The sequence below is a fragment of the Parambassis ranga genome, chromosome 19 (assembly GCF_900634625.1).
Source record: "Parambassis ranga chromosome 19, fParRan2.1, whole genome shotgun sequence".
In the NCBI taxonomy this organism is placed as follows: Eukaryota; Metazoa; Chordata; class Actinopteri; family Ambassidae; genus Parambassis; species Parambassis ranga.
This window is the reverse complement of record NC_041039.1, coordinates 5,569,664-5,592,004: the sequence shown is the minus strand read 5'-3', so window position 1 is coordinate 5,592,004 and position 22,341 is coordinate 5,569,664. Positions and strand designations below refer to the sequence as shown.

Below are 22,341 nucleotides of genomic sequence, written 5' to 3'. Positions count from 1 at the left end.
GCAGGGTAGGCAATCAAGAAGAAGGGAAACACAGAAGGAAGTAAACCAAATAGAGGAGTGCTTCTCCTTTTTTTGTCGGTTTGTCTGTGTTTGCTTGTGAAGTGTGTTTTTTTTTGCATGTGTAGTGTGTAATTTATTACTGTTTTTCCTGGGTAGTTCAATTAGAATTATTCATCCTTCCTTCCTGAGCTCTAAAACTAGTAACTGCTTTTTGTCTGCAGTTTGAAAAAGATTATGTGGACAAACCAGAGGTCTGCTGGGAAAATCCCATCTGTTAAACATGGTGGTGGTAGTATCATGGTTTGGTCAGTTTTACTGCATGTGAACCAGGATGAGCTACAAGCATTGATGGAACAATGAATTCTGAATGATAGCAGTGAATTCAACAAGGAAATGTCAGACATCTGTCTGTGAGCTCAACAAAGTGCAGCAAGACAACAACAAACACACAAGTCCTTTTACAAAGAATGTTTAAAGAAGGACAAAGTTCATGTTCAAGTTCAACAGGAAGCTGACACAAGAAGAATAACCATGACTACACAAACAGAGCTTTACAAACACAACTAAAACCACAGAACCAGGCAAAAAGAGAACGAGCTAAAACAGGGATCACACACAGGTTAGTTAGAGCCTGTCCCAGCTGTCAATGGTCAAGACACACCCTGTACAGGTAAGGGCTGTGAACTAAAACATTAAAATCCAATAGGGATTAAAACATATTTTTCAAGGAATTACTATTCCAGACAAACAGCCAAAGAGGTCTGTATTTACAGCCATAATATTAGGCCCTCCTTCTGCTGTCAAAACACTATCATAGAAGCATGGACCTCTAAAAGGACCACTGTGGTATCAGGATCACTGGTTCCCCTTCCTTTCTTTCTTCCTTGGGCCAGTTTTGATAGGTGCTGACCACTCCAGACACCCCAAGGGAGCTGCTTGTTCTGGATCTGGAACACAGCCGTCTACAGCCATCACAACTTGGTCCTACTCAAAGTTGTTCAAATCCTTTTGCTGCCTGTTTTTTTTTCTACTTTAACTTTGAGAACAAACTGTTCACTTGCTGCCTAATATATCCCACCCACTGACAGGTGCCATGTTAACCATATAATCAGAGTTATTCACAGTGGGTGTGTATAACAATATACAGTAATTTACACCATATATTTATAGACATTTCAGAGACTCGTGAACAGGTGCAACACTGTATTAAATATCTCATTACTTACGAAAAATCCTACTGTATATATAGGCAGACCGCCATATTTGACATATGCAAACATTGATTACAATGTACATTTGAAAGGTGACCTTTTAAGCTCGCACTGTGGCTGTATTTTACATTTCATAATCAAAGGACCAAGCTCTTAATCTGAAAGGAGGATCACACATCACACAGACTGTTAGGAGAGAAACTGCATTTTTTGAGTCTCTTAGCTCATTGTAGCCCAAGGTTCCTCCTCTGTGCACTGCTGATTGTGTCATATCAGCTTTATAAGCTGGTTATACACCAGCAAAGTGTCTTTCACTGTTAGCCCTTGTGGCCAATCAATGCGACTTTAAATGTCAGCATGAAGCTCCTTGGCACTTAAACTCTGTGTACCTGGCACTAACAGTGTTTACATGTTAAAATAAGGTTCCTCTGCGACCTGTTTAAGGTAAAAGAAATAAATCTTGTGGCTTAATAAATGTCTCATGGATGACTTGAAAGCATTTTCAGGGCAAGGGTTTGTTAACAGGGGATGAAACGAGCATTACTGCTTGTGGCCCAGAATCCTCTGGGGTGGAGAGAGAGAGAGAGAGAGATGCTGCACTGCCTTTAAGCAAAGTAAATCCTGATCCAAGTGCTGATTATAGTACTCTCTCTCTCACTCTCTCTCTCTCACACACACCTATCTATAGCCTAGAGGTAGGTAGATAGTCAAGGGGTTAGCGTTAGCCCATCATAGCTACTATTACAGCCACAGAGCTGTCAATCATCTCCTCATATGGCCACACACACAAAAAACCACCAAGGTCATCTCACATAATGTCCGTTTACACACAAAGACACACACATAAATCAATAACCTGAGACACACACATACACCTGTCTCAAGCTAACTTTCAATCATATTGCCAACTCAATTCATTTCTATGTCAGGGTTCAGAGGTCAGAGAGGTGAAAGTGTGAGTCACTGAGAAAAAGAGGGGAGGGGGCCATGAGAGTACTGGTTGCTTACAGAGGTCTTTGGCAGCCATATTGTCATGTCATTTATGCAACAGAGTTGTAAAAACACACCAGCAGACAGAACCCCTGTGCTTGTGACTCTCCTCAATTATGGATGGCTAACCCCATCCATAATTGAGAAGCAGTGATCTTGACCCAGATACTCGACGGGTGAGATGATCACAGCGGGGGGAGGGCTTCTCATTTAATATCAGAAATCAGCCAATCAGACTGCTCCACCCTTTTCACTTCAGTGTGACTGATGACACGACCTCCTGACTGCGGGACCGATCAATGCCACACAGGCTGTCTGTGTGAGGCTCTAATGAGGCTTTTTAATCAGATTTCACACATATGTTAGTGTCACTATCACTGTCAGAAAAGAATGGTGACACAGTGTGGCTTTTGAGAAACAAGGGAAACCATAAGAAATCAGAAAATTGTGAATGTTTTGTTTCATTCATTGTCAAGGTTTATCTATATATATATATGTATCTCATCAGTCCTTCCTGAATTGAACAATGTTGTGAAGAAGAATGGACCAAAATTTCTCCACAACATTTTTTCTAGAATCAGATGGTTTTTATTATAAACAGTGCTTACTAACACTTAAGCACTGCACTTAGGACTCCTGCCATGTTCTATATTGATCAGACAATGTGGACTCACACACAGATTTGTCCTTGATTTACCACATGATGACACTGTTGCCGATGTTAAGTGGTTGTCAATGGTTGACACATGAAGACTGTCAAATTCCTTAACTAATAGGACCCAAAGGGGCGGCCAGCTTCTTTTTTAGATCTGCTTTCTGAACTAAAACGGCTGCTAGACCAAAAGACGGGAAAGCGAAAATGAGGGACAGAGGAGCAGACTTTTAAATGAGGTGGCTCAGCTGAAAGGTTTGATGGACAGCTGAGGAAGACAGAGGTTCACTGAAATGTGTCAAGAGCTGCATACATTGACATGTGACTGTAAGGACAAAGAGAGGGCTCATGGGTGCTTCCTGATGGATTTTCTTTTGTTGTTTTATGGCCATATTTCCAATTAGTGTGAATGTGTCAGATGTTATTGTTGTTAAGTGTATTCTTAAGGTTGCTTTTGCATTTATCTGCTTGCGGGATGTTTTATCTTCCTCGTTACACTGGTTGATTTTGAGCTGGCCGGTTTAAAACTCGTCCCGGACAGCATCAGAACACCAGAACAAAACGAAGCGTATCATCTGGTGTGAAAAATGTCTTTTCATACAACTTCAACATTTTCCGTGCCTTCTTGTTTTTTTCTGTTACTGCCTGTCTCATCCTCTTTATCCTTCTTCCCATTTTTGTGCCCTCAATCTCTTTTCTTACCTCATCCTTCTTGTTGCTGTTTTTTCTTTTTTTCTCGTCCTATATGCCGGCGGGTACTGTTCAGTGCATGACCACAATATAAACTGCTTTTTTGCTAGCAGGGTTTAAATTTCATTGTGTTGTGTAATGTGTCTGTGTAGGTGTACAAATTCCCACACAGGGGTGATGTAACGGTGGGTCGGTGTTGCGGCTGGCGGTCCATCAGACAGATTGAGAACTCTCGTCCAGTCAGCTATGTGATTGGCTGTTCAACCAACCAATCAAAAGGCAGGCTGTCAGCGATGCGGTCACTAAACCTGACAGAACATTCTGTCACCTCAAGACTGTGAAAGTACATAACAGCGTGATGTATATACACTTAGGATACCATAAATCAGACTAGGTGTCCTTGTGACCTTTTGTTCATCCCTGTCACCCGGCCGACTCTGAGGTGAGTCCATTACTTTCTACAGTGGTACACTGCAGAGGTCAAACACGGGCACTTAGCGAGGTAAACGAAATGCCAGCCTGCTCCAGCAACGACAAAAATGTAAAAAAACCATGGAGGAGTGGTCAGGAAAGATGCGACTCCTATGAACTACACCCTTAACAGATTCATATATACATGCTTTGTCCAAACTACTTAATCCATCAGAATCGGCAAAGGGTGACCAGATCTCTATGCCTGAAACTTACTCCACCTCCTCATAGAGTATTTGCAGCAGCATCCATGCCAGTTATGTGATAGATGTGATATGTTAGGTGATATAATCCCTCCAGAGGGTCCCCGGGGCCTCCACCCAGATGAGCATGCCAGCTAAACATATAGAGGAAGATGTGCAGAGGCATCCTACCTAGAGCCACTACAAATAGATTCCTTTAATTAGAGAAACAGCAGGTCTGCTTGGATTCTAATTTTTTCTCACCCGAGAGTAATCTCATTTCTGATGTTCATTCCTGATCTTATTCTTGTAGTCATTATTAAAATTGTGTGACCATAGATGAGGATATAGGGGTGTAAACTGACAGCTTCACCTTCATCACCACCACAGCCAGACACAGTCCCTTTTTCCATCATTTGTGAACACGACCCTGAGATACTTAAGCTTCTCCACTTTGGACAGACTCTTTTACATCCCCCCTTAGGGAGCATACCATTCTGGGATGTAACCCAGGGCTGAGATTTAGGGGGTGCTGATTCTCAATTCAAGATACTTCACACTCTTCTCATGAACACTGTAGGTTCTCCTGTGATGGTACCACAAGGGCAACATCATCTGCAAAAAAGCAGAGATGTGACCTCGAAATGACCATGCCTGACATCTTCATTTCAGCATCACCCTTCTCAAAACCATATCTATGAACATACCAGACAGGTTTAAGCTAACACTTTCCAGGAACACACATATAACTTACTGCTAAGGATGTAGGCCTGTCACGGGAACAATTAGTATGATTTTGCTGGGTGATTAATTGCCAAGAGACATTATTGCGATAAGCAATAATATTGTCGTTTTGAGACCATGTTCAACTAATATAATGATAACGACACATAATGCAAGTAGACCCTTTCAAAGATTAATAAACTTTAATTTCTTAAGAACATTTAACACTGGAGGTCCCCAATCATCTACATCTACATTACTATTATTACTTTATTATTACATATACTATTATTATTATTATTATTATTATATAAATATTAATATTATTATTATGAGTAATGGTAGGCCTATTACCATAGCTTATCTGAGCATAGTCAATGGAGTTAAAGGAGAGAAACAGAGAGAGGAAAACAAACAAGCGTGCATTTTTATCGCGGCCATAAAAGTTCTCAAGCCCAATTAAAGTTATCGTGCAATTAATTGATTTATTGCTTATTGTGACAGGCCTATAAGGATGTGTACAAAGCTTACACCCATAGTGTACAGAGAGTTGGCTAAAGCAGCACAGGCTTCCCACTCCCAAAATTCCAATCCTTAGCCCTTTTTGGGTCTTCAAAATCATGCATAAATTGATTTAACAAACTTACAGCCTCCCTTGACTATCTGTGAGAGAATAAGGATCTTGTCTACCATGCTATGGCCTGGATGGAACCTGAAGGGAACTCTCCTTGAGGTGGAGTAAAAACCCTCTGTAAGGGTATATATCATCTCAAGTCAATTCAGAAAGTCTTTCCTGAGAGAAGGACAACCCTACTTATTCTCCTGCCACCTCTATCCCGAAAAGACACACTACTGCAACCCTGTAACTTACCAACATCCACAAATCTCCTAATAGCTCTTGAACTCAGTCTTGTAAGTCTAAATACACTCAACAAAAATATAAACGCAACACTTTTGTTTTTGCTCCCATGTTTCATGAGATGGACTTGAAGATCTAAACTTCATTCCAGATAGACAATATTACCATTCCTCTCAAACATTGTTCACAAATCTGTCTAAATGTGTGATAGTGAGCACTTCTGCTTTGCTGAGATAATCCATCCCACCTCACAGGTGTGCCACATCAAGATGCTGATCTGACATCATGATTAGTGCACAGGTGTACCTCAAACTGCCCACAATAAAAGGCCACCCTGAAATGTGCAGTTTTGTCTCAAAATGCCACAGATGCCACAAGCATTGAGGGAGCGTGCAATTGGCATGCTGACAGCAGGAATGTCAACCAGATCTGTTGCTCGTGCATTGAATGTTCATTTCTCCACCATAAGCCGTCTCCAAAGGCGTTTCAGAGAATATGGCAGTACATCCAACCGGCCTCACAACCGCAGACCATGAGTAACCACACCAGCCCAGGACCTCCACATCCAGCAGGTTCACCTCCGAGATCGTCTGAGACCAGCCGCTCAGACAGCTGCTGAAACAATTGGTTTGCATAACCAAACAATTTCTGCACAAACTGTCAGAAACCGTCTCAGGGAAGCTCAACTGCATGCTCGTCGTCCTCATCGGGGTCTTAACCTGACTCCAGATCGTTGCCGTAACAGACTTGAGTGGGCAAATGCTCACATTCGATGGCGTCTAGCACGTTGGAGAGGTGTTCTCTTCACGGATGAATCTCGGTTTACATTGTTCAGGGCAGATGGCAGACAGCGTGTGTGGCGTCGTGTGGGTGAGCGCTTTGCTGATGTCAATGTTGTGGATCGAGTGGCCCATGGTGGTGGTGGGGTCATGGTATGGGCAGGCATCTGTTATGGACGAAGAACACAGGTGCATTTTATTGATGGCATTTTGAATGCACAGAGATCGTGATGAGATCCTGAGGCACATTGTTGTGCCATACATCCATGAACATCACCTCATGTTTCAGCAAGATAATGCACGGCCCCATGTTGCAAGGATCTGTACACAATTCTTGGAAGCTGAAAATGTCCCAGTTCTTGCATGGCAATAACTCACCGGACATGTCACCCATTGAACATGTTTGGGATGTGCTTGACCGGCGTATACGACAGCGTGAACCAGTTCCCACTAATATCCAGCAACTTCGCACAGCCATTGAAGAGGAGTGGACCAACATTCCACAGGCCACAATAGACAATCTGATAAACTCTATGCGAAGAAGATGTGTTGCACTGCATGAGGCAAATGGTGGTCACACCAGATACTGACTGGTTCTGAGTCCCCAGACCGCCAATAAAGCAGAAACAAAATGCACATTTCAGGGTGGCCTTTTATTGTGGGCAGTTTAAGGTACACATGTGCACTAATCATGATGTCAGATCAGCATCTTGATGTGGCACACCTGTGAGGTGGGATGGATTATCTCAGCAAAGCAGAAGTGCTCACTATCACACATTTAGACAGATTTGTGAACAATGTTTGAGAGGAATGGTAATATTGTGTATCTGGAATGAAGTTTAGATCTTCAAGTCCATCTCATGAAACATGGGAGCAAAAACAAAAGTGTTGCGTTTATATTTTTGTTGAGTGTACTTGTCGACCCAAAGCTGTACCGAACAATGTTTGTGTGCATCAGAGTATACTTGAATAAGGTCATATTGTTGATACATTTATTCAGGGATGCACACAAGGTAAGACCACAAACACATACGCGTATTGGATAAGTGTCTAATATGCAGCGCTGCACTGTGTGTGTGTATCGATGAATATCTGTGTTTACTTTGGCACAGTCTGAGGTTACGTTAGCACAGTATGCGCACTTGTTCAACTCTGAGTGCACACAATCGTGCATGTGTTTGTGTGATGAAGGTCATTTTCAACATCCTGCTTAACACTTGGGGGGAGGAGGGGCAGTTATTGATCGTTTCCAATAATATGCTAATTGACAGAGCTGATCGAGGCTGAAGTGGCCAGATCTGGCACACTAAGGTGAATGTTAGTTAAATGACAACAAATTGCTTAAAAATAAATTAATAAAATAAAAAATATATGCAAAAGAATGTGTTTTCCTATTACTAATTCGGTTCCTATCCGTTAAGACTGTTGTGACAAAACCTTGGACTTTATTGATTTAAGGATTTGTGGCATTTTATTGCTTTTTCTTTGTGCAGAAAGATTCATATAAGCTCCCAAGAATTGTCCGCCTCCGTCAATTTTTTTTTTCTCATAAAAGTTCTTAAAAGAGGAGATAACTCCTCTTGAGTGCAATTCATATTGATGTTGCCAACTACAAATGGTGTTTTTTATGAATATATTCAGGCAATTTCTTTTCTGCCATTACAAAAAGGCATAAACATCACATCTGTTTATGAGTAAGAGTCCTTGTGTTTCTTTCTTTTTTGTTTTAAAGAAGCCAGAAATAAACATCTACACCTTTGACAACTCGTTCTTTCTTTGTTATCAGGAAGAAAAAAAAATCCGTCAGTGAATGCAGCACAGCAGGCAGGTCAGGAAGCGAGACGTAGACAAAATGAAGCTGTTAAGGTGAATATTATCGGCAGCAACGCCTCAAGTGCAAACGCATTTCAGCTGAGAGTAATGGATGTGGAGGTGCGCTTGTTTCATTACATGTTCTCAGCACAAACAACATCAACAGCTCTCCCTGACAGCTGTAGAGGCGAGAAACTGACACGGAGGTTATCCTCTTTCATTACTACTTCTCCTCATCGAGCTCTTTGAATAAACATGAAACTGCTGTGTGCCTTGTCAATTTATATTTTTGTGCCCATGTCGAGAGGGTACCAACCATTTGTAAAACATCTGTGTGCAGGGATAGAAATCAGCAGATATACCTTTCACTCCTGAGCACCCACTTTGACTGCAGCTGCTTTGATTTTATTTCCCTACTGTATCATATTATGATCTTTTATCTCTCTGAATGTGAAGACCAGTGTGACACAGATTAAATTTTATTCATTCCGAGTTACAATATCAACTTAAAGCACACTCGAAATTGTCAAAACCATCATGGAAGAACTCGTTTTTAATCTCCTGAGCTGCCAATGTGAAGAAAATGTTTAAAAAAAGAATACTTTTCCTTTTGATGAGGCAGCAAGGCAGACGCGCAATTATACGCACAATATTCCCATTGTGTGAGTGTGTCGGGAGCTTGTTAGGAGACAAGTCATGTTGTCCATCAAGCATCTGCAACCTCTGGCTCCCTCTGACCTTTAGTTAACAGCCTGTCCTCATGGAGGCTCAACACACACACATATTATATGTAACCAGGGCATGCTATGTATGTGTGTGCTTGTGTAATGTCACATGCGTTTTATGTTATCAGTACACCGCATGCTTCTTTACCATTATGTATTGCTTTATTTATTTATTGCATCTGTATGGATTTATTTAGACATTCTACCATGCACACCTCCCCTTGTAGGTTACTGCTGCGCTGCCATGGTAACTAAGCTCTGTCCACCATCATAAACGAGCAGGTTTAACGCAATTTATCGCAGCAGGTAGGTAAAAATATGATGTTCTAAAAAATATGATATAATTTTTTTCATATCAATATAATCCTATCCCTTTTACAGGAAAAATATGTGCATAATTATTTACTTTATAACCTTAAACCAGTTTGCTGTTTCTGGACATTGCAGCGTCATGTGTCAGTGTGAATACCGTGCATGTAAAATGAATGATCGGGTAAAGATTGTAGTTAGAATTTTAGCGACAGAGCCTATTCAAGTGTTTATTGTCGTAAAAAGGGGTTGGTTCTAACCCAAACTGCTGTGCTGTCTAGAACAATGTTGAAACCTGCCAATCATGGTAAGAACATCATGCGCAAATGCCGGCTGAGCAAGCGCCTTATAAAGTGGGCCTATAGATTGCACTACAAAATAAATATATAACAATAAAAATAACTAAATATTTTAAAATATATTTAAAACCAATACATTAGCAGCTGTGGTTCCCATATTGTTTAAAAAAAATTTAAATGCAAATTAAGAATAAATTTAAAAACTAATAACAAATTGACCACTACAGGGCAATTGCTTAATATTGATTTATAATATATGTAACATTAAAAAAAAATGAATGCATAAATGTAGAAAAAAAATTGTCACGTTAATTCAGCAGACTTAAACTGTAAAATTTGCGATTGTGTCAATTTTTTTCGAATTTATTATTTTTTATATTTTCTTTGCAGAATTATTCTGCTGTTGACAACAGTACCAGACAACAGTAGTTGTCCTCTGTCAAATAAAGGCTAAGAATAAGTAAAAAAAATAAAGAAAACATTCATAAGTAAGCGGATGCGAGTCACCAACATGCAGCAATTTTACCTAGAAAACGGCATCGTCTGCAATTAGCTGCTCGACAATAACCGAAATCCTGTTTAATAATCTACAGGAAACTAACTGAGCTGAATCATCGGCATCAGGTAAATAACATAGATTTTCCAGTAAACTGCATCATATCTGTCTCTCACACAAAACACACATACAATACAGCTTCTACATTGAAATAATAAATATCTATCCACAGCAGTTATCATGACAAACCAAAAGTCACTCAGGTGAAATTGGAGAAATTGTGTTTTTGTCAATAATTAGGCTGCTGTTGGCTGAAGGAAAGGAGAGGAGAGGAGAGGAGAGAAGAGGAGAGGAGAGGAGAGGAGGATTCTGTATAAATTTGGTATAGGCCTATGCATGTTTATAAGTGTAATGAGCCCAGCATTGCTTTTGAATTTGTACTTGAGTAGCCTCTTGACCCTAATCAGAATGCATTCTGGGTCCATTAATTGGCTGTTCCTTTCCAGATCAAAGCATATGATGCAGTTTGACTGATGAAGGTCTGAGGATTTTACCCAGGACGTGTCAAACTACTGTTTTCTAGTCATTTCACTCATCCTCACTCGATTCTATGGGTTGGTGGAAAAGCGAGGTGTTTTGTTGTCATAAACAGATGACAATGATGTGTTGCATTTGGACGGGTGCCACTTAAAACCTCAGCTTTAGCGACACATGCTGTTCAAGGTAATTCAATTTGGGTGAATCGGATGATGAGTAAGCCAAAGTGTTTCAAGTTAAAATGACACTGCTAGGCTTTGGAGACAATTTGACGATTAGATACGCATTGAAAATGTCATTATTTTTCATATATATTCTCACAACATTTTCAGACACATTAGTTGCTGGTTCATATTAGTGACTGGTTGCTGTCTTCCTCGTAGTTTTGTGCCGCTCTCTCTCTCTGCAGGTCTCTATGCCCCCAGACCTGCATGCTGACCTGCAGTCCAGCCCCTGAATATTCCAATGTTTATTGCCTACACCAGTCTCTGTTGCACATCCTTGTCTCCTCCTTTACCCGGCCGACTGTCGGCAGGGAGGTTCTCCCTTATAAGCCAGGTCCTGCTCAAGGTTTCTTCCTGTTCCTTCTTGCCACTGTTGCTCTTAAGGGGGTTCAAGCTCTGGGGTCTCTGTGAAGTGCCTTGAGATAAATTTAATAAGCGCTATGTAAATAAAATTGAATTGAATTGAGTGAATTGTATTTTATTTTATTTTTTCCTGAACTGTCCCATGCCTACCAGCAACACATTAACACCTGTGCCACATCTGCCCTATAATAATAATAATGTCAGCTACAGAAAAGTGCAAAAAATAATGATAATAATAATGATAATGACAAATAAATACCTAATTTCTTTCTCAGCATTTATCGGTGAAAACATCTTAAATGGAACATGATTCAGTCAGAAAAAGCTCCCTCACTGCGTTTTCACACTTCAACTGGGGTGCTATTAATCATTTGTTCACAGAGGTGTCACAGTTTTCCGAAAACCTGCCAGGCAGCTCAAAGATATTACAAAACTTTTGGAGGAGGAATCCAGAAAAGTTTTTTGTTTTCTCTCCCTCTCCCTCTCTCTCTTGCTGTGTGTTTTTTTACAGTTAGTTCTTTGGTCTGGCTGCTGCACAGTGACTTAAGCTCTTCGTTAAAAAACCCACACACAAGTTTTTTTTTTTTTTAAATAGGGGTTCTGCAAAAAAATTTATAGATGTGCAAAATTAGCTCTGCTAATGAGTCGGGGGAGAAGGGCACAAATAATCCCACTACCTGTGAGTAGGGGTGATATTGGTGGTTCAGCAGTTCATCTGTTGAAGGCTGTCTAAGTCACGCCTAAACTTTTCTGACAGATTTCCCCGAAAATCAGTCACGTTCATCCACATTAAAGGGTGAGGTTGCATCGCCATTGGGTGCATCTGGACTCTTGTGAGGATCGAGGTGTAGGTGTTTCTTCCTCTCTAGGCGTGGCAGTCTGAAGTAAACTAGAGGGGACATAACATACTCTGTGGAAAAATTGGCTCTTGGGGGGACTATGGTAGTTCTTATGAACAGATTCTCAAAGCACTTGAGTCTCAAAGCACTTGCTGTTTTTGGGACAGCAGTGATGTGGCTATTTTGAAGCACTACTGCCTGATGGAGCAAAGAGTTTGTACAGTAAAAACATCCCTCAGTTGCCCTGCACAAACCAAAACATTTCCGGAGATGTGGTCCCTGCAGCTGTTTATGCTTTGACGCTGGTAAAGGCTTTTGTACCTGGTGGGAACACCTGTGCCGGAATGGTGTTCTTGGCTTCAAATATCCTCAAAAGTCTTTTTTTTATGACTCATCTCTGGTAGAAATTAATCAGACTCTAAATTGTCGCACTGAAAGCATACCACTTTGTCTTAAGTAGCAGCCACCTTTGTTCTGTTTGCTGGTGGGATTCCGGCAGAAGGTTGGAAAGGAGCATCGGCTGGATGTGCATGCAAGTGCCATTGACCTACCAAATTTTCTCTTATGGATGCCACTTTGGGACCAGAGTCTTTGCAGTAGATCCGCTTCCATGTTAGGCCAGCATGGCATTCCTCCTTATTTAACCAATATAGTAACTAATTAATTAATTAAGAACATATAAAAAGAACATCTGAACCCAGATCAAATTAAAGCTGCAAGCAGCATTGCGGGCCCTCGCGCACCTTGCGATCCGCGGGGTCATCGCAGTCTTCTCTCCTATGCTCTTGTCTCCTATACTCTCCTGTCCTATGCTCTCCTCTTATTTCCACAGAGATACAACGAACACATGTTTACAACCAAACGTTCCTGCTACCAGTAGGTGGCACTATGACCGTATCATCCTATTAGCATATATATCTGTTCAGACTCGGGTCCATAGCAGTACTGTAAGATTTTGTCCACATTGCATAAAGTATATGGGTAGTACTGCATAAAACACAGCGAGTTCCTTTGTAATGGCGAACGGTCAACTTTGAGGCCACTCCCCCGCCACACGGTAATACTTTTGAAAGAGTTTTGGAATGCATCTATTCCCTATGGTGTCCTGAGAAGACACAGTGAATTTCAGCTCAATTGCATGAAGTATGTGAGGCGTGAAAAGTTTTGAAGCAGGGTCAAAAATAGGCAAAAAATTGCCACAAAAGTCAAAATGGCGGACTTCCTGTTGGGTTTGGAGGCGGGGTCCAAGAGACGTTTTTGTGCGTCTTGGGGTGATACACATGTGTGCTAATTTTCATGAACCTGTGTCAAACTGGCCAGAGGGGCTACGCGTTAGGGCAAAAAATACAGGGAGTTCCTTTGTAATGGCGAATGGTCAAACTTTGAGGCCACGCCCCCACCACACCGTAAGACTTTTGTAAGAGTTTTGGAATGCGTCTATTCCCTATGGTGTCCTGAGTGGACACGGCAAATTTCAGCTCAATCCGATGAAGTATGCGAGGCGTGAAAAGTTTTGTAGGAGGGTCACAAATCGCCAAAAATTAACAGAAATTTCAAAATTGCGGACTTCCTGTTGGGTTTGGAGGGGGGGTCCAAGAGACTTTTTTGTGCATCTTGGGGTGATACACATGTGTACCAATTTTCATGACCCTACTCAAAACAGGCCAGGGGGGCAGGCAGAAAAACCTATGAAAACACAACATTTTGTGTAGCCAGTAGGTGGCGCTCTGTCAAAGCCTCAATATTGTTGTATAGATGTGTTTAGGGTCAGACTCTGATCATACATGTGACATTTCGTACAGATCGGACAGAAAACGAAGAAGTTATAGAGACTTTCTGTGTCCTCAGAAATGGTCAAACTTTGAGGCCACGCCCCGGCCACACCGTCAGACTTTTGTAAGAGTTTTGGAATGCGTCTATTCCCTATGGTGTCCTGAGTGGACACGGCGAATTTCAGCTCAATCCGTTGAAGTATGCGAGGCGTGAAAAGTTTGGCAGCAGGGTCACACATCGCCAAAAATGGCCACAAACCTTCAAATGGCGGACTTCCTGTTGGGTTTGGAGGGGGGGTCCAAGAGACTTTTTTGTGCGTCTTGAGGTGATACATATGTGTGCCAATTTTCATAATCCTGTGTCAAACCGGCCAGAGGGGCTACGCGTTGGGGGCGCTATAGAGCCATTTTTATATGTGCATTTCAAAAGTCAGCAAATTTCAAAATTTTTCGGGCGAATGAATTTTTCTACCAAGTTTGGTGAGTTTTTGGGCATGTTAAGGCCTCCAAAAATGCGATCTCGGAGGGGGAAAAAAAAAAAAAAAAAAAAAAAAAAAAAAAAAAAAAATAATAATCCTAAGGGTTTCAATAGGGCTCTTGCACCATTCGGTGCTCGGGCCCTAATAATACAAGGCTAATAAGCCAAAACCCATAGGGGTCCATGTCCCATCCACTAACATACAGGAGGCAGCCAGCCACCAGGGGGCAACCCTGATGTTTTTTTTTGTTGTTTTTTTTTTCGCCTTTAGGGAGCTATGGTATCTATCTTTATGCAGTCTCTGGTAAGTGCTCAGTGGTACATGGGCTCTCATCCTGATTACAGCATGTAGAAGAGCTGCCATTTTGCCGTCATTAGCTCTACATGCAGAGATAAAGTATCAAAAACCATTGCAGCCAAACCTGCAAGCTGAATCTGTAACCACGATAACAATAAAATTGTAATCTCAAAAATAATGACATGAACAATTATTTTACCTGTAGCAGCTCATCTAATCCCCCCCCACACACACACACTCCAAAAAAAGTATAAATACATAAACATCATATTTTCCTATTTTTCTGTTAACATCCAGGCCTCATTCAGCCAATTAATGCTTCTCCCTCTCTCCTTTCACACTTCAACACTGCTTCATCTCTGTGCAGTGAGATTTTTCTCTCTCTAAAAAAAAAACAAAAAAAATGTTACATACACGTTTACATACAGTGAAGGTGCTATAATTCATGTTTAAAATACAGAGATGAAACAGCAGAGAGCCCCTATCATTAAAATCCTGCAGTGCTGGCTTCCTTTGGGGCACATCAAAAAAAAAGAAACAATTACAAAGAAATATCTTTCAGGGAAAGCAATCTCTGAACAATGAGAAAAATGGTCAGCTTCACTGCACTTAAAAGTTCTCCCTGTCAAAAAGAATTCAGTTTCTCCCCACACATGATGAGAGACAGTTTGGGGACCAAAACCACCAAACAGCTTTTTGTTTTATCTTTATATCTTTGAATATTTTACAGTTTCATGTTTGATGTTATCCTCTGAACTTCTAAAATAAGCCAATGCGACGAGATTGCCACATAACTTGATTTCAATCTCAGAGGTGGAGATAGCTGGATTGGCTTACATCTGGCTCAGGTCTTAACGCAAATGTGGCTAGCGAATCCCCCTAGCGACGTCATACTTCCAGGTTCACAGGGACAGTGTCCGGGTTGCGTACAAAAGCCGCATTTAAACAGCTTTGCCCCGAGTTTATTTTCGACAGGGCTACAAAGGAATAAACTGCTGTTTGAGCCGAAACAAAACGAAAGAACAAGCGACATGGGACCAAAAAAAAAACATGCACGCTGTCCTACCACGGCCTGAATGGATTCTGTATATAATGCGGCGCCACCTAGTGGTTTGGAGGACAACAAGCCGGATTAAACTGGGTTGACCACGTGTGTGTGATTTGAAAACAGGTCTGAACATATTCAGCTTAAAGTTATCAGTCAGTTATCTGTGCACATACCTTCACCCGAAATGCAAAAAACCAGCAGAATGTCCCTTTAAAAGTTAAGTTAGGTAAACTAGATTTTTTTTTTTTGTTTGACCAGGTACCCGCTGCACAAAAACAAACAAAAACATAGTTCCCGGTTTCACCTGGCTTTTTGACTTCATGCTGAATAGCACACAGAGAGGAGGAATTATCCATTATCCCCACACAAAGGTTCCTAATCCTTGACAGTGACAGCCTAACGGGTGTCACTGAAGTGGTGGGGCTCCGCTGGGTGCTGCTCATTGTGTCACTGTTGTCTGACTCCATTGTATGAGCTGATATTTGTATGAGAAAATACCCCGCCTGGCATTTGGTGAATAGATTTGTGCTGAAAGCTCCTGATGTGAAGGTGTTCTTCCATGACTGACCACCACCACAGTGTGTGTGTTTGTGCATGTGTGTATATGTAAAGGGCAGAGTGGTGGGTTTAAGCCTGCATGACTGATGAGTGTAAAATCATATTTCCACTGACTTTTTTTTTTGGTTGGATATCACACGCTGCAGCAGGTGGACAGGGAATACAGAAAACGATCACTCTCTGCTGTGCTACCCCACTTCGGTCGAACATTAAATTAATAAAAAAAAATTGATGCATCAAAAATATGGCTATGGCTATGGAATACAATCTGGATCAACATTCAAAATTGGGTTTATTCTGTCAAAATCACCTTTTGTTAGCGTGTGAAGATACACTTCTCATTGTCTGAACTGAGTCAAATTCTGGATCCTTGTGTATGACCACACTGCCTGGCTGGCTGGCTCCAGGTTTGGAGCTGCCAGTGCTGCTAGTATTGAGGCAAGGGTCTGATCTGCATCTCCCTTTCTCTTCATTGTCTGTCCTTATACAACAAATAAGAGTCTGGTTACACATCAAGATTGTGTATACCCCTGATACACATTACTATACTGACAGACAAGGCTCCACTAGCACATCATGATAGTAAAAAAGGCAATGAAACATTTTTATCGTGTATCGTGAATTAACTCATAAAACTATTTGACAGCAAGCAATCGGCCTATCACTGATGGATGGACTTAAGTAACAGTAACTAGTGAATTCACTTATGTGAAACTAATGAGCCGGCGCGCCGACATCAACATTAAAAACACAGCACTACACCTTCACTCTTCATCCGTAAGCTGAGTCTGAACCCCCATCAGGCTTGCAGCACAGTCCTCTGTCTTTCGGCCTGCAGCTGTCCGGTTTGTTGTTTAAAGATCTTGTATTAAGAGTTAGAGCTCTCACTCATTTAATTATTCACGCTACTACATACACACAACCATGCACTGACTCAAGCAATCAGAAGAGACTGGGACATCTGGGTAATACAAGATCTTTGGAGCACCTAAGCAGAGTGATTATTTTGAATGGTCTGCGGTCCACCCCCTGGCTGCTAGCGTCCAAACCATTCAAGAAACAACGCAGAAAAAGTGAACAACATTTATCTTTAATAGAATTTATCAGTTGTAGATATAGTCAAAGTTGTCACTGCTAGTTAGCTAACCAGTTAACAGGTGGGGCATGCATCAAACAGGAAGCTAACTCTTGAACTTATAAACTTATGTTTTTATGTTTTTGAGTTCAGCTGGGATCCAAAAACTGTTTTTAATATATAAATGTTTAAGTCTAATAGTTATTGGAATTAAACATATTCATTATTTTACATTAATGTCTTCTCTCTTCATCTTCTTCTTGACAAAGAACTTTGACCAATAATCATAATTTAAGACACTTTAGGACCATAATAATAATCCCGACAGATGGAGATGTGATCTATATCATAAAGAAAATTATTTCAACCTTTAAAATGATTAAACTAAATAACTAAATATGTATCAAGTGTTTTCTTTAACTGTTGTTTCTGTGTCTAGTTGGGGAGTAAAAAAAAATCACATCTATTCAGATCTGTGTGATCCCCCCCCCCCTAAAAAAAGGAAGTGCAGAAGCATTATGCCACCAACACAAGAATACAACAAGTGAATGTCAGCACACACACAAAGATCTTTTTTTCAAGACTGAATAAGACTGTCCAAAATAAACTTGTCAGTCCAAAAACACTGCACATCAGAAGATGCAAACTGAAAACAGACTGGACTATAAAGTACATGAAGGAGTTTTTGAGAGAGGGGAGGGGGGGGGGGGCAAGCGAAAACACTGCTGCATATTTAGTAGCGAATACAAACGAATGATTTTTGGTTGCAATGAACTCTTCATGAACTGTCTTGTCTCTTGAAATTAGAAATCTAGAAAGTAGCTCATCCAACTGCATGAAATGACCCCCCTGAACACAAAGGATTATGGGTAGAGGGGAGCTGGATGTGGTCTGTCATGCTTGGAAAGCCAAGCAGACCAGAAAAAAAAAATGGAGCTGCAGTTAGGTTGGCGTTAGATTCCCTCGAGAAATGAGCTGCTGCCTCGCTTGTGCGAAGTCCCGGTGGAGGAGGTGAGACAGAGAAGTATAACAACACAGCTCCAGAGACTCGAACTACCAACAACTTCTATCAAAGTAACATGCTGTGTGTGGGATTTAGCTACAAACCCTGTACTGACTGTAGCAACGAAACTGACGAAACAAACGATCCTGAACCCCGAAAGGAAAAGTGCTAACCAAGCTAACCTTCAACGCATACCATTCAACACAGTGTGTATTGCTTGTTTTAAGGGCTTTAATGGCATAAATCACATGTGGGTGTAGCAGCAGAGAGACCTCTCGATGTCATTTCTGTGTAATGAATGAATTCTAAAGAATACTGTACATCACGTTAAAGGCTAAATAAATCAATGTTATGTTTCTTTATACAGTATAAAAGATTCCTTATGTCATGCCTCAAAGCTGCACTTTAAAACTCATGGCACGGGGTATAAAATTGAAATAAGTGGTCTGAATTATTTCCTGTACAAGTTATAAAAATGGCAATAAAACAAAAAAAAATATGTAAAGTTTAGAGTTAAAAAATGCACATGGATCCTGCTGTCAAGGAGCCGGAGCTTTACTGTGATACAATTATTGAAGCTGTTATTATTTCCAATTCAGCCCTGGGCAGTGTTAATCTCTCCTGAGTTAAAGCGGCGACGATCTGCTTTGATCTAAATACAGTGGCTTGCTATTAATTGCTTAATCAATTTCCACGCTATTAAATGTGTATGAGGGTAATTCACGCAGAAACATTCACTCGCAGCTAATAAGAAAGAGAGGGATATAAAAAGAGGAGAAGAAATAATGAGTTAATCTCATCCGATTTCCCCACATCTGACTCACGACGGGCTGAAAAAAACAATGTGCAGTAGTGGTAATTTTTTTTTAAATTATTGTGTGTGTGTGTGTAATGATTACACACACTTGTCAGTCTTTTCTTTTATCAGAGACCACAAACGGAGTGTACACAGAGCAGCTTTGGTTTCATCGACCACGGCCTCTTCTGCTAGCCGTTAGCCAGAGTTAGCAACAGATCAGCTTTAAACTGTGTTTAATTCCTTAAATGTCATTTCCCTCATCTTTTTTTTAATATAAAATTTACACACACTTTCAACAGCCTTGCCTTTCTAGCTTGCATTGTGATTATATTTCTTTATATTATTGCCATTTTATTTATTGTAGTATTTCTTTTTTTCATTGCTATATTATTATTTTGTTGTGATTGTACTTATTTAATGGACACTTTCCTTCTTACTTGTGCAGGTTTTATGGGTATAGTGTCACTGTTGTACAGTAGCATTGCCTTTTCAGCTTTTATTGTGGATTTTTATGATTATTTTGTTGCGATATGATTTGATATGGTTACGATATGGTTTAATTTATCACGTATTTATTGTAAATACGTGATAAATTAAACCATATCGTAATAAAATAATCATAAAAATCCCCTTTTAGAGCTGGCACGGGATTTATGGAGGGTCTATAGCTGCACATTATAAATAAATAAACAAGACTCAGCTGGGGCAGGTCTATTGCAGGAGCTTCAACAAACCGAATTTAAACGAACTCTGAGCTGATTTACCCTGAGATGGTCAACTCCGTTCACAGTCGATGGTTTCAGAACAGCTAATTTGAATCAGTTCAACAAGCAGAGCCCCGATACAATGATTCACCATGGCAACAGACGCTGAGAAAACAAGCTGCACTGACTTGCACCAGTACAGCACCTCTGTAAGGTTAAGGAGATGTAATGAAAGTTCTCCTTGCCTTCCAAAATGGATTTAACTTACCACTTTTTTTCTCAGGTAAAGCTGAATGTTCCATCATTTCATGCTGAACATACACAATTTTTCACAAAACCTGATCTTTAAATGGGCTTCCAGTGAGCATGTGCACCAGCCGCCACCACACGTTTCATGGCTATGGCCGTTAGCCGCTCTGTACTTTAGCTTTAAAATATAGTAGCTATAATATCACTGTAATGGAAAACAGTTCTATTTATAGCCAACATATACAAAAGCCATCCCAAAATTTAAAAACCAGATATCCACCTGATGAACCTTTTGGAGGTATAGATACTCATACCTCGCTCCCCCCTTGTGGCCTCTGATTCAACCTTTTAGCTACCTAAGTTAGCAGCAAACATGATTGTCAGAATCAATGTGGAAACACACATTTATCACAGCACCCTGACATGTGACAGAGCTGGAAGCAGAGCAATTACTGCAGAGCAGAAGGTGTGTTTGCTGTGCTTACCTTTAGAATCCAAGCAATAGGAAGGAGAATGGAGAGAAGGAGGAGACAAAGGGGGCACAGGAGAAACAGCCAGCACAGCAGCGCAGCACCAAAGAGAGAGAGCGAGAGGGAGATTTATTAGAATATGAGTGAAAATGGAGCCTGTTTAGAATTTATATTAGCTGCTTAAATGCTGTAAACAAGGCAGGAAAAAATCTGCTAACCTCCAGCCAATACGCAAACACAAAGCTCATAATCCAGTCCACGGCTAACACATCAGCATCTGGAGACAGGCTAACTGGCTATTTAGCAGTCAGAACAGCTGCTTTGTTAGCCAGATGAAGCAGTTTAGTTTATGGAGGAAATCAGCCTTCCAGCCTTGCATCGTTCAGCAAAAGAGGGTAAAGTTCATAGCTTGAAGCTGAAATCAGTATTCTTAAACAGCATTCATCACTTCACCCACGCTCTGTTTATTCAGCAAGAAATGCAGCCAAACAGAAAGCAGATGTGAATGCAGCTCAGCGTGTTATTGGACCATTGACTGTGCTTCCTGAAGGATGATGCAGCAGAATGCAAAACACCTCATGAAACCAACATGGCTGCAGCCTAAAAAAAAAAAGGACACAGCCCCTTCTTTGCTTACTGTGAGGTCCCCCTGCCTGTACAGTTTGTGTGTGTGTGTGTGTGTGTTACATCATTGCATTCAGTAGAGGCTTGTTTGTCTCCAGTGTCAGTGGGGCTAATTCCCACGTATTCGTATAAGGTTGCTGAATAAAGCGCTTCTGACTCAGAGGTAAAATGGAGATAAAAAATCAAGGGAAAAAAAAATCAGATCTGTAATAAATATCCCTGACAGGTTATAAAAACTTGAGATATGGGTGGACCGAGCCTCTGGTTGCCAATGATAATCAGCTCAGAAGTGTGACCATACGGCTCCCAACCCTTAAAACGCAAGGAGTCCGATGAGGCAGTGCGTTTTTTTTTTTTTTTTTTGTACAGTAAAAATGTTACGGTTGTCATTATCATTTGACTCGGTGAAATGTGAGATTCGGGGGGGCACTGGGAGGACGACCGGCTCCCTGAGGGGAGAGACACCGGCAGAGCTCAGACACGGAGCTGAATACTGCTCAGAAAAATGTCAACACATTCTCATGAATAAATGATACATTTAGTCAATAATTACATCCCAGATACAATACACATGGTTATGTTTAATGTTTAATATGAACCCATGTCATATGATTAGAAAGTCTGCAGAAAAAGGGCTCGAGGGTTGGTTGGTGTTACTAACCCCCCGTGTTACAGAACAAAGAGCCTAAGCACACATTGTTTGAATTTTAGTTAAGTGCGTGAATCACCCAATCAATCTATATGTCAAATATGTAATTGGGAGCAGAAATTATCACCATGGGAGCTAAAAATGATGGCGGGGCAAAACGAAAGATTTTTTCCTCGGATACATGTGCAGCAAACCCAACCGATCAGCTTATCCTAAATCTAACCCAACCCTAATCAGGAGGTTTTATAATGTCCACCACCATGAGTGTAAGTAATTTTATTCAAGATTCAAGATTCAAAGCGATTATTGTCATATGCACAGTAAGAAAACTGGTTTCCCTGTACAATGAAATTCTTACTTTGCTGATCACACTGAATGCCATAAAGGTTTAAAAGACAAAATAGAATAATTTGCAAAAGAGCAATTTGAAGAGCAAAAAGATGCAAATAAGTA

General features: G+C 40.8%; 1 protein-coding gene across 1 annotated transcript in view; it reads right to left on the bottom strand.

The window, feature by feature from the left end:
* Nucleotides 1-22,341, bottom strand: part of grid1b (glutamate receptor, ionotropic, delta 1b) — a 445,711-nt gene that overhangs the window by 268,999 nt on the left and 154,371 nt on the right. The window lies entirely within an intron of this gene.